This window comes from Oncorhynchus tshawytscha, linkage group LG11 (genome assembly GCF_018296145.1).
Source record: "Oncorhynchus tshawytscha isolate Ot180627B linkage group LG11, Otsh_v2.0, whole genome shotgun sequence".
NCBI classification, from domain to species: domain Eukaryota; kingdom Metazoa; phylum Chordata; class Actinopteri; order Salmoniformes; family Salmonidae; genus Oncorhynchus; species Oncorhynchus tshawytscha.
Genome location: NC_056439.1, coordinates 48447262 through 48462549, shown reverse-complemented (window position 1 = coordinate 48462549; position 15288 = coordinate 48447262).

Below are 15288 nucleotides of genomic sequence, written 5' to 3'. Positions count from 1 at the left end.
TACAGGAATGTCTTTAGAAATGTTCTGCCTTACTTTGCTTCTGCTTTGTTCTATTGTTATTAAATATATGCTCCCCATTTATGAAAATAAGTCATGTTTGTGATCAATCATCCAATGAAGTGTATGTTGTATTTGTATGTGTATTTATTATGGTTCCTGCCAAGGCAGCAGCTACTCTTCCTGGGGTTTATTATGGATCCCCGTTAGTTCCTGCCAAGGCAGCAGCTACTCTTCCTGGGGTTTATTATGGATCCCCGTTAGTTCCTGCCAAGGCAGCAGCTACTCTTCCTGGGGTTTATTATGGATCCCCGTTAGTTCCTGCCAAGGCAGCAGCTACTCTTCCTGGGGTTTATTATGGATCCCCGTTAGTTCCTGCCAAGGCAGCAGCTACTCTTCCTGGGGTTTATTTGGATCCCGTTAGTTCCTGCCAAGGCAGCAGCTACTCTTCCTGGGGTTTATTATGGTTAGTTCCTGCCAAGGCAGCAGCTACTCTTCCTGGGGTTTATTATGGATCCCCGTTAGTTCCTGCCAAGGCAGCAGCTACTCTTCCTGGGGTTTATTATGGATCCCCGTTAGTTCCTGCCAAGGCAGCAGCTACTCTTCCTGGGGTTTATTATGGATCCCCGTTAGTTCCTGCCAAGGCAGCAGCTACTCTTCCTGGGGTTTATTATGGATCCCCGTTAGTTCCTGCCAAGGCAGCAGCTACTCTTCCTGGGGTTTATTATGGATCCCCGTTAGTTCCTGCCAAGGCAGCAGCTACTCTTCCTGGGGTTTATTATGGATCCCCGTTAGTTCCTGCCAAGGCAGCAGCTACTCTTCCTGGGGTTTATTATGGATCCCCGTTAGTTCCTGCCAAGGCAGCAGCTACTCTTCCTGGGGTTTATTATGGATCCCCGTTAGTTCCTGCCAAGGCAGCAGCTACTCTTCCTGGGGTTTATTATGGATCCCCGTTAGTTCCTGCCAAGGCAGCAGCTACTCTTCCTGGGGTTTATTATGGGAGTTCCTGCCAAGGCAGCAGCTACTCTTCCTGGGGTTTATTATGGATCCCGTTAGTTCCTGCCAAGGCAGCAGCTACACTTCCTGGGGTTTATTATGGATCCCCGTTAGTTCCTGCCAAGGCAGCAGCTACTCTTCCTGGGGTTTATTATGGATCCCCGTTAGTTCCTGCCAAGGCAGCAGCTACTCTTCCTGGGGTTTATTATGGATCCCTGTTAGTTCCTGCCAAGGCAGCAGCTACTCTTCCTGGGGTTTATTATGGATCCCGTTAGTTCCTGCCAAGGCAGCAGCTACTCTTCCTGGGGTTTATTATGGATCCCCGTTAGTTCCTGCCAAGCAGCAGCTACTCTTCCTGGGGTTTATTATGGATCCCCGTTAGTTCCTGCCAAGGCAGCAGCTACTCTTCCTGGGGTTTATTATGGATCCCCGTTAGTTCCTGCCAAGGCAGCAGCTACTCTTCCTGGGGTTTATTATGGATCCCCGTTAGTTCCTGCCAAGGCAGCAGCTACTCTTCCTGGGGTTTATTATGGATCCCCGTTAGTTCCTGCCAAGGCAGCAGCTACTCTTCCTGGGGTTTATTATGGATCCCCGTTATTACTCTTCCTGGGGTTTATTATGGATCCCCATTAGTTCCTGCCAAGGCAGCAGCTACTCTTCCTGGGGTTTATTATGGATCCCCGTTGGTTCCTGCCAAGGCAGCAGCTACTCTTCCTGGGGTTTATTATGGATCCTCGTTAGTTCCTGCCAAGGCAGCAGCTACTCTTCCTGGGGTTTATTATGGATCCCTGTTAGTTCCTGCCAAGGCAGCAGCTACTCTTCCTGGGGTTTATTATGGATCCCTGTTAGTTCCTGCCAAGTCAGCAGATACTCTTCCTGGGGTTTATTATGAATCCTCATTAGTTCCTACCAAGGCAGCAGCTACTCTTCCTGGGGTTTATTATGGATCCCTGTTAGTTCCTGCCAAGGCAGCAGCTACTCTTCCTGGGGTTTATTATGGATCCCCGTTAGTTCCTGCCAAGGCAGCAGCTACTCTTCCTGGGGTTTATTATGGATCCCCATTAGTTCCTGCCAAGGCAGCAGCTACTCTTCCTGGGGTTTATTATGGATCCCCGTTAGTTCCTGCCAAGGCAGCAGCTACTCTTCCTGGGGTTTATTATGGATCCCCGTTAGTTCCTGCCAAGGCAGCAGCTACTCTTCCTGGGGTTTATTATGGATCCCGTTAGTTCCTGCCAAGGCAGCAGCTACTCTTCCTGGGGTTTATTATGGATCCCCGTTAGTTCCTGCCAAGGCAGCAGCTACTCTTCCTGGGGTTTATTATGGATCCCCGTTAGTTCCTGCCAAGGCAGCAGCTACTCTTCCTGGGGTTTATTATGGATCCCCGTTAGTTCCTGCCAAGGCAGCAGCTACTCTTCCTGGGGTTTATTATGGATCCCCGTTAGTTCCTGCCAAAGCAGCAGCTACACTTCCTGGGGTTTATTATGGATCCCCGTTAGTTCCTGCCAAGGCAGCAGCTACTCTTCCTGGGGTTTATTATGGATCCCCGTTAGTTCCTGCCAAGGCAGCAGCTACTCTTCCTGGGGTTTATTATGGATCCCTGTTAGTTCCTGCCAAGGCAGCAGCTACTCTTCCTGAGGTTTATTATGGATCCCCGTTAGTTCCTGCCAAGGCAGCAGCTACTCTTCCTGGGGTTTATTATGGATCCCCGTTGGTTCCTGCCAAGGCAGCAGCTACTCTTCCTGGGGTCCACAATTTTTTTAAACACTACATTACATTTCACAATAGATTTCACAACACATTAAGTGTGTGCCCTCAGGCCACTACTCTACTACCATATATCTATGTTATTGTGTGTGTGTGTGTGTGTGTGTGTGTGTATGTGTCTGTATGTGTGTCTTTTCTGTTTTTTCAATTACATTTTACTGCTCGCATGAGTTACTTCATGTGGAATAGAGTTCCATGAGTAGTCATGGATCTATGTATAGGGAGCTTATCAATCAGGCAGTTGCCATGCAACGGATATGTTTAAAAGCCTGTGCTATTTTCCCAGCACCCAAATGAGTCAGGTGCACGAGGAAATAGGAACCTATGATTGGTCCAGATGATTATTGCTATGTTTCCTTCCTTGGCCGCCCATTAGAACCATCCTTAAGGTTAGAGAAACAACGTTGTGTTCGGAGCTAACGATATCTTCTGAGATACCCCCCACCTTTCATTGAGGTTGAATTATTCCCCCTCTAATTCTCTTACATTGTTACATCCAATAACTCAAAACACAAGATGAAAGTGATCTCGAATCAGCGTACATTCAAATGTGTATTCCCATTTTAATAAAACCAATTACATTTGGTCATATATCTGCTGGAGGTTCATTATAAGGCAAGAACAAAAAGGGTGGATCAGTCACGGCTCGTTGATGTCATCGAGGTATACTCAAAGTTAAGGGAGCCCTTATGGACTTCAATGTTGCCCTTTAAGGTCACTCGTTCATATTACAAAAATAATAGACCTGTAATAACTAATAAATGTGGTTGGGAAGTGGTCGTTTCTCCTACTACCAACCAATATGTGGTGCCAGATGATGAACTCATGGCTACTATGGGGCGTTTCAGGCTATTAACATTAATGTTATTGTTGGTGTTTAGATTAATGATTGTGATGTATGTTTCTCTGTGAGTGTTGCAATTTACAAAGAAGGTAATAAATTGTGATTCCAAGAACTTTTGATTGGCCCGGGGTGTTTTTTAAATGTTTTTATATCGTTGAGGAGACGATATTATATGACACAATCGTCCAGAGCAGCCGCAGATTCAAAATGGTGGCCAGTGTTTATTGCCTTTGTTATACGTGGCTATTCTTTGAATTCTCAGACTGCAAGGATGTCTGATGATTAAGGATGTATCATTGGTAATTTGTCACCTAAGAGTGTATTGACGCACCTGTGAACACCCCTGGTCAACAACGATGAACACCCCTGGTCAACCACGATGAACACCCCTGGTCAACCACGATGAACACCCCTGGTCAACCACGATGAACACCCCTGGTCAACCACGATGAACACCCCTGGTCAACCACGATGAACACCCCTGGTCAACCACGATGAACACCCCTGGTCAACAATGATGAACACCCCTGGTCAACGATGAACCCCTGGTCAACGATGAACACCCCTGGTCAACAATGATGAACACCCCTGGTCAACACCCCTGGTCAACCATGATGAACACCTCTGGTCAACACCCCTGGTCAACCACGATGAACACCCCTGGTCAACACCCCTGGTCAACCACGATGAACACCCCTGGTCAACCACGATGAACACCCCTGGTCAACCATGATGAACACCCCTGGTCAACCACGATGAACACCCCTGGTCAACAATGATGAACACCCCTGGTCAACAACGATGAACACCCCTGGTCAACGCCCCTGGTCAACGCCCTGGTCAACCACGAAGAACACCCCTGGTCAACGCCCTGGTCAACAACGATGAACACCCCTGGTCAACCACGATGAACACCCCTGATCAACACCCCTGGTCAACACCCCTGGTCAACCACGATGAACACCCCTGGTCAACCATGATGAACACCCCTGGTCAACACCCCTGGTCAACACCCCTGGTCAACCACGATGAACACCCCTGGTCAATCACGATGAACACCCCTGGTCAACCACGATGAACACCCCTGGTCGATGAACACCCCTGGTCAACCACGATGAACACCCTGGTCAACCACGATGAACACCCCTGGTCAACGCCCCTGGTCAACACCCCTGGTCAACACCCCTGGTCAACGCCCTGGTCCACGATGAACACCCCTGGTCAACACCCCTGGTCAACCACGATGAACACCCTGGTCAACCACGATGAACACCCCTGATCAACACCCCTGGTCAACCACGATGAACACCCCTGGTCAACACCCCTGATCAACACCCCTGGTCAACCACGATGAACACCCCTGGTCAACACCCCTGATCAACACCCCTGGTCAACCACGATGAACACCCCTGGTCAACACCCCTGGTCAACCACGATGAACATCTTAGAAAGCAAGCTGGACAAGGATTAGTCTATGTTTATAACCGAATAACCCTAATCTTGGCCTGATACAATTAAATTAACAAGCAATTCAAATATGATTCAAGTAAAACATTTTTTTTCATAAAAATGGTTCAATTGTAGGCCTGTGCATGTATCCCATGGTGCTCCAGTGTAACGCAATCCAACATATCCTTTATGGTGTAGCATTCTTTGACCCCCCCCAAAAGTTCATGATTAGATTATAGGAGGACTTGATCATGACTGCGGACTATAAACTAATTAGCTCTGAAGCAGGCTCTTGGAGGGGAGAAGTGTTATTTTAGCTCCCTGGCACTTATAAGTCAGATTCACTGTCAATTTCTCCACAAGAACAGTGTCATGAAACAAATATGTGAATGTGTTGGCGTTGCTATTTTGCAGAAGTGGTGTTGGTGTGGTGTATATATATATATATATGTGTGTGTGTGTGTGTGTGAGAGAGAGAGAGAGAGAGAGAGAGAGAGAGAGAGAGAGAGAGAGAGAGAGAGAGAGAGAGAGAGAGAGAGAGAGAGAGAGAGAGAGAGAGAGAGAGAGAGAGAGAGAGAGAGAGAGAGAGAGAGAGAGAGAGAGAGAGAGAGAGAGAGAGAGAGAGAGAGAGAGAAGAGAGAGAGAGAGAGAGAGAGAGAGAGAGAGAGAGAGAGAGAGAGAGAGAGAGAGAGAGAGAGAGAGAGAGAGAGAGAGAGAGAGAGAGAGAGAGAGAGAGAGAGAGAGAGAGAGAGAGAGAGAGAGAGAGAGAGAGAGAGAGAGAGAGAGAGAGAGAGAGAGAGAGAGAGAGAGAGAGAGAGAGAGAGAGAGAGAGAGAGAGAGAGAGAGAGAGAGAGAGAGAGAGAGGTAGAGAGAGAGAGAGAGAGAGAGAGAGAGAGAGAGAGAGAGAGAGAGAGAGAGAGAGAGAGACAGAGAGAGAGAGAGAAAGAGAGAGAGAGAGAGAGAGAGAGAGAGAGAGGTAGAGAGAGAGAGAGAGAGAGAGAGAGAGAGAGAGAGAGAGAGAGAGAGACACTGTGCTACAACAGCAAAGAAATGAGAAAAAAATAACTGTAACACCTTAAATTTAAACTTAACCATCAAGTTCGGACATTCCAGTAATTTAAAACTTAACCCCCCATGGACAAATGTTGAATACTGAAGTGAGACTGTGAGATCTTGTTGAACAAAACTCAACCACTCTGGGTCATTGATGAGTATTTCAGCTCTGTGTGTGTCTGTGTGTGTGTGTGTGTGTGTGTGTGTGTGTGTGTGTGTGTGTGTGTGTGTGTGTGTGTGTGTGTGTGTGTGTGTGTGTGTGTGTGTGTGTGTGTGTGTGTATCATGTCGTGGAAAGGGGGCTTTCTGAACATTTTCAATGTGTGAACATTATAAAACCAGAACCCTTTGTGATGTGAACTAGCATGTGCACTAATGGTTTTGTAAGTGGGAACAAAGAGCCTTTCTATGTTGACATTATCACTCCTGAATATACCTGGATATATATCCATACTACCATGATTATATTTGAGGTACAAAATCAATTAAAATGATTGATAAAATTAGCTGAGATAGAATTACCTTATCGTTTTTACGGGACCGAAATAAATTGGTTTGTAAATTGCTTTGGCTTGTTAACTAAAACTGAAACGATTGTACTGGGCTGGGTTGTACTGGCCTGGGCTGTGCTATGCTGTACTGTGCTAGGCTGGGCTGGGCTTTGCTGGGCTCGTCTGTGCTGGACCGTGCTGGGCCGTGCAGGGCTTTGCTGGGCTGTACAAGTACAGTTGATGTCGGAAGTTTACAAACACCTTAGCCAAATACATTTAAATTCAGTATTTCACAATTCCTGACATTTAATCCTAGAAAAATTCCCTGTCTTAGGTCAGTTAGGATCACCACTTTATTTTAAGAATGTGAAATGTCAGAATAATGGTAGAGAGAATTATTTATTTCAGCTTTTATTTCTTTCATCAAATTCCCAGTGGGTCAGAAGTTTACATACACTCAGTTAGTATTTGGTAGCGTTGCTTTTAAATTGTTTAACTTGGTCAAACGTTTCGGGTAGCCTTCCACAAGCTTCCCACAATAAGTTTGGTGAATTTTGGTCCATTCCTCCTGACAGAGCTGGTGTAACTGAATCAGGTTTGTAGGCCTCCTTGCTCGCACACAGTATTTCAGTTCTGCCCACAAATTTTTCTATAGGATTGAGGTCAGGGCTTTGTGATGGCCACTCCAATACCTTGACTTTGTTGTACTTAAGCCATTTTGCCACAACTTTGGAAGTATGCTTGGGGTTATTGTCCATTTGGAAGACCCATTTGCGACCAAGCTTTAACTTCCTGACTGATGTCTGGAGATGTTGCTTCAATATATCCACATAATTATCCACATAATTTTCCTCCCTCATGATGCCATCTATTTTGTGAAGTGCACCAGTCCCTCCTGCAGCAAAGCACCCCCACAACATGATGCTGCCAACCCCATACTTCATGGTTGGGATGGTGTTCTTCGGCTTGCAAGCCTCCCCCTTTTTCCTCCAAACATAATGATGGTCATTATGACCAACAGTTCTATTTTTGTTTCATCAGACCAGAGGACATTTCTCCAAAAAGTACAATCTTTGTGCAGTTGCAAACCGTAGTCTGGCTTTTTTATGGCAGTTTTGGAGCAGTGGCTTCTGCCTTGCTGGGCGGTCTTTCAGGTTATGTCGATTTAGGACTCGTTTTTACTGTGGATATAGATAATGTTGTACCTGTATCCTCCAGCATCTTCACAAGGTCCTTTGCTATTTGTTCTGGGATTGATTTGCACTTTTCACACCAAAGTACATTCTTCTCTAGGAGACAGAATGCATCTCCTACCTGAGTGGTATGACGGCTGCGTGGTCCCATGGTGTTTATTCTTGCGTACTATTGTTTGTACAGATGAACGTCGTACCTTCCAGTGTTTGGAAATTGCTCCGAAGGATGAACCAGACTTGTGTCTACAATTTTTTTACTGAGGACTTGGCTGATTTCTTTTGACTTTCCCATCATGTCAAGCAAAGAGGCACTGAGTTTGAAGGTTTGAAGGTAGGCCTTGAAATACATCCACAGGTACACCTCCAATTGACTCAAATGATGACAATTAGCCTATCAGAAGCTTCTAAAGCCACAACATTTTCTGGAATATTCCAAGCTGTTTAAAGACACAGTCAACTTAGTGTATGTAAACTTCTGACCCACTGGAATTGTAATACAGTGAACTATAAGTGAAATAGTCTGTCTGTAAACAATTGTTGGAAAAATTACTTGTGTCATGCACAAAGTAGATATCCTAACCGACTTGCCCAAACTATAGTTTGTTAACAAGACATTTGTGGAGTGGTTGAAAAATGAGTTTTAATGACTCCAACCTAAGTGTATGTAAACTTCCGACTTCAACTGTATATGTGCAGATAGTACTATTGAGTTGTATTGGCTTCAGAAGTTATGACCCACCAGCTACTACTACCAACATCCTTTTCAATGTTTCCAGCAGATGCAGCTGTCTTATGTATCATTATTTCATAGGAGGTCTTTCTGTGAACATTTGGAGGGGGAAAGGGAAAAGCATTATAACTGTTTACTCTTGTCTATTTTTTTTTTTCAGGAAAAAGGAATGAACAGAATGAATATTAAAGGATCATGTCCACATTTAAACATCTCAGAACCTATTAGCTTCGACAGAGAACTTGTTTCAAATTTTTAAAAAAAGGTTCAAAGAAGGAATTTGGAGAATACTCTGATGCATTGTTGAAAGTATTTATCTTTAATTCAATGTCTTACATGCAGGAGCACACAGGGTGGTGGTGGGGGGGGGCATTGAAGCTAGAGTGTACACTTTACAGCATGGTTTTCAGAGTCTTCCAGAGAGTGCTCGTTTTGTCCCATAGGCAATTATTCACTGAAACCAGAGATTCCGACGGTTCTAAATTTAAGTTTTATTAAAACGGTCTATCGCAGCAGGCTTTTAAGGGCCTTGACTCCTTGTGAAATTTCAAGGAAGATTTCTCTGGAGTGTGTCTACACGGGAGATTGCATTATATCATAAAGGCTCATTACAAAGAAACATGTTAGAATGAAGGGTGGCGCAGGGACGCAGTATAAATAAGATTCAATAAAGCTATCATTCAATCAAAATTATCAGACATGGGAGAGCATCCAAGAATAGCATGTCATGACCACCTAACAGCCGTCTTTTCCCCCTAAATGTTTAAGCTCTCAGGAACTGTTCTAAAAGATGTAGGATGATGAGGTTCAAGCAGGTTTTTTTCAAGGAAGGATTTTGAGAAAAATGAGAGGAACCTTCTGCCTCATTATATTCTTAATTACATTCTTAATATATTTTTTCTATGTTAGTTTTAACAGTCTGTTCCTGAGACGTCCGTAATCCATAAGGTTAAGGTAGTGTATCTCTAGCCAGTCTGTAGAGTGAGGTTAAGGTAGTGTATCTCTATCCAGTCTGTAGAGAGAGGTTAAGGTAGTGTATCTCTATCCAGTCTGTAGAGAGAGGTTAAGGTAGTGTATCTCTATCCAGTCTGTAGAGTGAGGTTAAGGTAAGTGGGCCAAAGGAAAGGAAGCCACTTAGGCATGTAACCTATAACAGGAGAAGCAACACCTGCAGACAAAAGAGGCCCGTATGGGCATGTAATGATAGGTTGAAAAAACAACAAAAAGAAGTTGGTTAAGATGATCAATGATATGACACGTGGCTTTGATTATGGGCCTTCTGATTCGTGGCCGTGTGATTGGACTGTTCGACTGTTTGTTTGATTAACCAAAATATTATTACAAAATCTTGGTTCCTTTGAGTGATTTGGTCTCTTGAGGTCCTACTAATTCCTAATTAATTCCTTCCCAAGCCACGCCGCATTTCATATACTGTTTATAAGCCTATTTAAAACCACTGTGATGATGTTGAGCAGTATCTGTCAACAGTTCACACAATGGCCCCAGATGGACGTCCGATTGACGCGTACCCTCTCTCATTGAGTGTCTCTTGTCTCCCTCTTTGACCTAACGGCCCTCTTTTTCATGAGGGGATACTTGGACTCCTTGACCTCACTGCCCTCTCTTTCATGAGGGGATACTTGGACTCCTTGACCTCACTGCCCTCTTTTTCATGAGGGGATATTTGGACTCCTTGACCTCACTGCCCTCTCTTTCATGAGGGGATACTTGGACTCTTTGACCTCACTGCCCTCTCTTTCATGAGGGGATACTTGGACTCTTTGACCTCACTGCCCTCTTTTTCATGAGGGGATACTTGGACTCCTTGACCTCACTGCCCTCTTTTTCATGAGGGGATACTTGGACTCCTTGACCTCACTGCCCTCTTTTTCATGAGGGGATATTTGGACTCTTTGACCTCACTGCCCTCTTTTTTTTTGAGGACTTGCCTAGAAGCATTCCAGTGTTCTCTGATGGAATGTGTCGTTTTCTGGCAGTATGTATGAGAGGCATAGAAGGTGTTTGGCTGTAGAGTGGCATGTTGTAGACTTCTATGTTGTAGACTGCCATGTTGTAGACACACAGAAGAGGGATTTTGCTGGTTCTGATTAGGGTGCATATAGTAGTAGATGCTGGTACGCTGGCACACACACACACACACACACACACACACACACACACACACGCACGCACGCACGCACGCACGCACGCGCACGCACGCACGCACGCACGCACGCACGCACACGCACACACGCACACACACACACACACACACACACACACACACACACACACACACACACACACACACACACCTCCAGTAAAAACCACCACTGTGACCAAGTACAGCCTGTTTACGGAACAGTGGGAACCAAAATGGCATGTGGCTTTTTCACCATCACTTTATGACTGCATCACTTATGACTGGGTCTCATGGATCTGACAAGAAGTGCGTGGACATATTGCAAGCTTTGTGCAACATTTGCAAGCTCTGTCAGTTCATATGTGATCTGTGGAACTGATCTGCTTTTTATATCACTCGTTACTTTCTATCACAATAAAAGAAGAGGCACATCTCAATCTATCAGACTCATGTTTGACATAACTTGCACATAGTGATCATCTGTAGCTCAGTTGGCAGAGCTTGGCACTTGCAACGCCAGGATAGTGGGTTCGATTCAACCCATACGTAAAATGTATGCACACGTGACTACTGTAAGTCACTATGGATAAAAGCTTCTGCTAAATGGCATATATACAGTGCCTTTGGAAGGTATTCAGACGCCTTGACTTTTTCCACATTTTGTTACGTTACAGACTTATTCTAAAATGGATTAAATAGTTTTTTTCACTCATCGACGTACACACAATACCCCATAATGACAAAGGAAAAAACAATTTTTAGAATACAAAACTGGAATTTTACATTTACATACATTACCAGTCAAAGTTTGGACACACCTAGTGATTCAAGGTTTTTTTTTTGGTTTTTTACTAATTTCTATATTGTAGAATAATAGTGAAGACCTCAAAACTACGAAATAACACATATGGAATCATGTAGTAAACAAAAAAGTCTTACAGTAAACAGATCAAAATATCTTTGTGATTTTACATTCTTCAAAATAGCCACCCTTTGCCTTGATGACAGCTTTCTTTACACACTCTTGACTTTCTCTCAACCAGCTTCCCCTGGAATGCTTTTCCAACAGTCTTAAAGGAGTTCTCACATATTCTGAGCACTTGTTGGCTGATTTTCTTTCACTCTGCGGTCTAACTCATCCCAAACCATCTCAATTGGGTTGAGGTCGGGTGATTGTGGAGGCCAGGTCATCTGATGCAGCACACAATCCTTTTTGGACAAAGCCCTTACACAGCCTGGAGGTGTGTTGGGTCATTGTCCTGTTGAAAAACAAATGATAATCCCGCTAAGGGCAAACCAGACGGGATGACATATCGCTGCAGAATGCTGTGGTAGCCATTCTGGTTAACACTTTTTTGGTTACTATAGGATTCCATATGTGTTATTTCAGAGTTTTGATGTCTTCAATATTATTCTACAATGTATAAAATAGTAAAAAATAAAGAAAAACCCTTGATTGAATAGGTGTGTCCACACTTTTGACTGGTACTGTAAGTATTCAGACCCTTTACTCAGTACATTGTTGAAACACCTTTGGCAGCCATCACAGCATCAATTCTTCTTGGGTATGACAATACATGCTTGGCACACCGGTATTTGGAGAGTTTATCCCATTCTTCTCTGCAGGTCCTCTCAAGGTCTGTCAGGGGAGCGTTGCTGCAACACTATTTTCAGGTCTCTCCAGAGATGTTCAAATCCAGGCTCTGGCTGGGCCACTCAAGGACATTTAGAGACATGTCCCGAAGCCACTCCTGTGGTGTCTTGGCTGTGTGCTTCCTGATGGAAGGTGAACCTTTGCCCTAGTCTGAGGACCTGATAGCTCTGGAACAGGTTTTCATCAAGGTTCTCTCTGTACTTTGATCCGTTCATCTTTGCCTCGCTCCTGACTAGTCTCCCATCCCGGCCACTGAACATCCCCACAGCATGATGCTGCCACCACCAATCTTTACCGTAGGGATGGTGCCAGGTTTCCTCCAGACATGACATTTGGCATTCAGGCCACAAAGTTCAATCTTGGTTTCATCAGACCAGAGAATCTTGTTTCTCATGGTCTGAGAGTCTTTAGGTGCCTTTTGGCAAACTCCAAGCGGACTGTCATGTGCCTTTTACTGAGGAGTGGCTTTCGTCTGGCCACTCCTCATAAAGGCCTGAGGGGTGGAGTGCTGCAGAGATGGTTGTTCTTCTGGAATGTTCTCCCATCTCCACAGAGCAACTCTAGAATTCTGTCAGGGTGACCATCGGGTTCTTGGTCACCTCCCTGACCAAGCCCCTTCTCCCCTGATTGCTCAGTTTGGCCGGGTGGCCAGCTCTAGGAAGAGTCTTGGTGGTTCCAATGTTCTTCAACATTTTTTGTACCCTTCCGCAGATCTGTACCTCGACACAATGCTGTCTCAGAGTTCTACGGACAATTCCTTCGACCACATGGCTTTGTTTTTGCTCTGACATGCACTGTCAACTATGGAACCTTGTATAGACAAGTGTGTGCCTTTCCAAATCATGTCCAATCAATTGAATTTACCACAGGCGGACTCCAATCATGTTGTAGAAACATCTCAAAGATGATCAATGGAAACCGGATGAACCTGAGCTCAATTTCGAATCTCATATCAAACGGTCTGAATACTTAAGTAAATAAGTTATTTATGTTATTTTATTTTTGCTTTGTCATTTTGGGTTATTTTGTGTAGATTGCTGAGGATTTCTATTTATTTAATAAATTTTAGAATAAGGCTGTAACGTAACAAAATGTGGAAAAGGCAATGGGTCTGAATACTTCCCGAAGGCACTGTACATATTATGATCTCTATTGCGGCAAACGTTTCCGCTGACCTGCTTTAACTCAGTTGGATGTTCTTCCCAACTTCTGTAAACAATATATATATATATTTTTAACCGTCTTGGTGATTGGCTACAGCTAAGTTAAGTAGAGTGAGTTGTGGACGTCACAAACGGCTGAGTATCTCAAACCATTCAGGAGTTTTCTCAGCTCCTGCTAACCCACAGTGCAATATATTTTAGTTCTAACCCAGCACTTGATTAAACTAATCATGATGTCATGTGATCCCCAGACCTACTACTGTTTAGGTGCAGTATACTGTACTGTATGTCTCCTGCAGACATTTAGGAGAAACGCTGCCTGGCCACACTAGAAAGCACTATGTGGATATTTCTCCGGCTACGTGGTTGAAAGTCCAAACACGGAGTTTACCGTTCAAAGCTGTAAAAAACCTTGAGAGTAATACCTTAAGATGTATATCATAAGATTAATCAGACGCCGACGTTTTGTGCGAAAGCGTCTTGGCACACGGGGAATATAATAAATTATTAGTGTTTGGCTTTAGCAGGTATTATAAATCAAAGGGATTGACTGCAATGCGTCTCGTTACCAGAAGAAAAAGATTAAAATATCGGGTTCAGTGATATAAGGTCTGGTCTTCAATCTTCAATTGTCCTCCTCCTATTCTATCCAGCCCCTGTACCCCCAACCCTACTGCTTTGCCTTGCATGGGGAGCCCTGAGTGTAATTGACCAGACAGAAGCTTTGGGTTGTGATGGAGAACGTGTAATGCCTTTGTATCCCTGTAATATTTTGCCCAGGCTGGTAATGAAATACACATGGAGAGGTCTACGGCGGCGGCGGTAGCCAGGCTTGTGTCACAACGCTTAAAGGGATACTTCGGGATTTTGGAAATGAGGCCCTTTTATCTACATCCCCAGAGTCAGATGAACTTGTGGATACTATTTTTGTGGTTACTATTTTTCTGTCTCTGTGTCCAGTATGAATGAAGCTAGAGGTTGTATTGTGAGCCAATGCTAACTAGCGTTACCCAGAGACTTTCAGTCATTGCACTATCTGCAAGCAATTGCGCTACTTAGCAACTTCCTTCAGACTGCATGCAGAGACATAAAAATGGTATCCACAAGTCCATCTGACTCTGGGGAGGTAAATAAAGGGTCTCATTGCCAACATCCTGAAGTATCCCTTTAACTCCAAGCATGAGAGACTCATTTGTGTGTGTGTGTGTGTGTGTCTGCGTGCATTTTGTTCGCACATGTGTTTGTCCACATGTGTGTGTATAGGTAGGAGAAACTTTGTAGGGGACAGGGGGATGTGTGTGGTGTGTGTGTGTGTGTGTGTGTGTGTGTGTGTGTGTGTGTGTGTGTGTGTGTGTGTGTGTGTGTGTGTGTGTGTGTGTGTGTGTGTGTGTGTGTGTGAGCATGGGCTTGTTATTTGTAAGTCAAAGTTAGGGCATATGGAACATGTACAGACAAGGTATTTAAATATGTATCCAGACTATTTACAACATGAGTTAACTTTCCATTTTAGAGAATAGTAATGACCGTGGTGGAGTAACATACAGTATGTTTGATATTTGCAGTTTTGCATGCCAACATGCAGAAAATTGACTTGAATATTGCCGCAAATTAAGACTAAACCAATCCAAATGTTCAAACCCAAATGTGATTCTTTGTAACACTACAGTATAGACATTAATATGCTTGTGGTATATTATGACATTTTCCAATGTTGGATCAACTGAAAGGTGATAGAGTACCACAGTAACCTATTACTGACTCTACTCTCTCTGATCTAGAGCCCTGCATGGGCATGAGGCCTACCCATGCCCA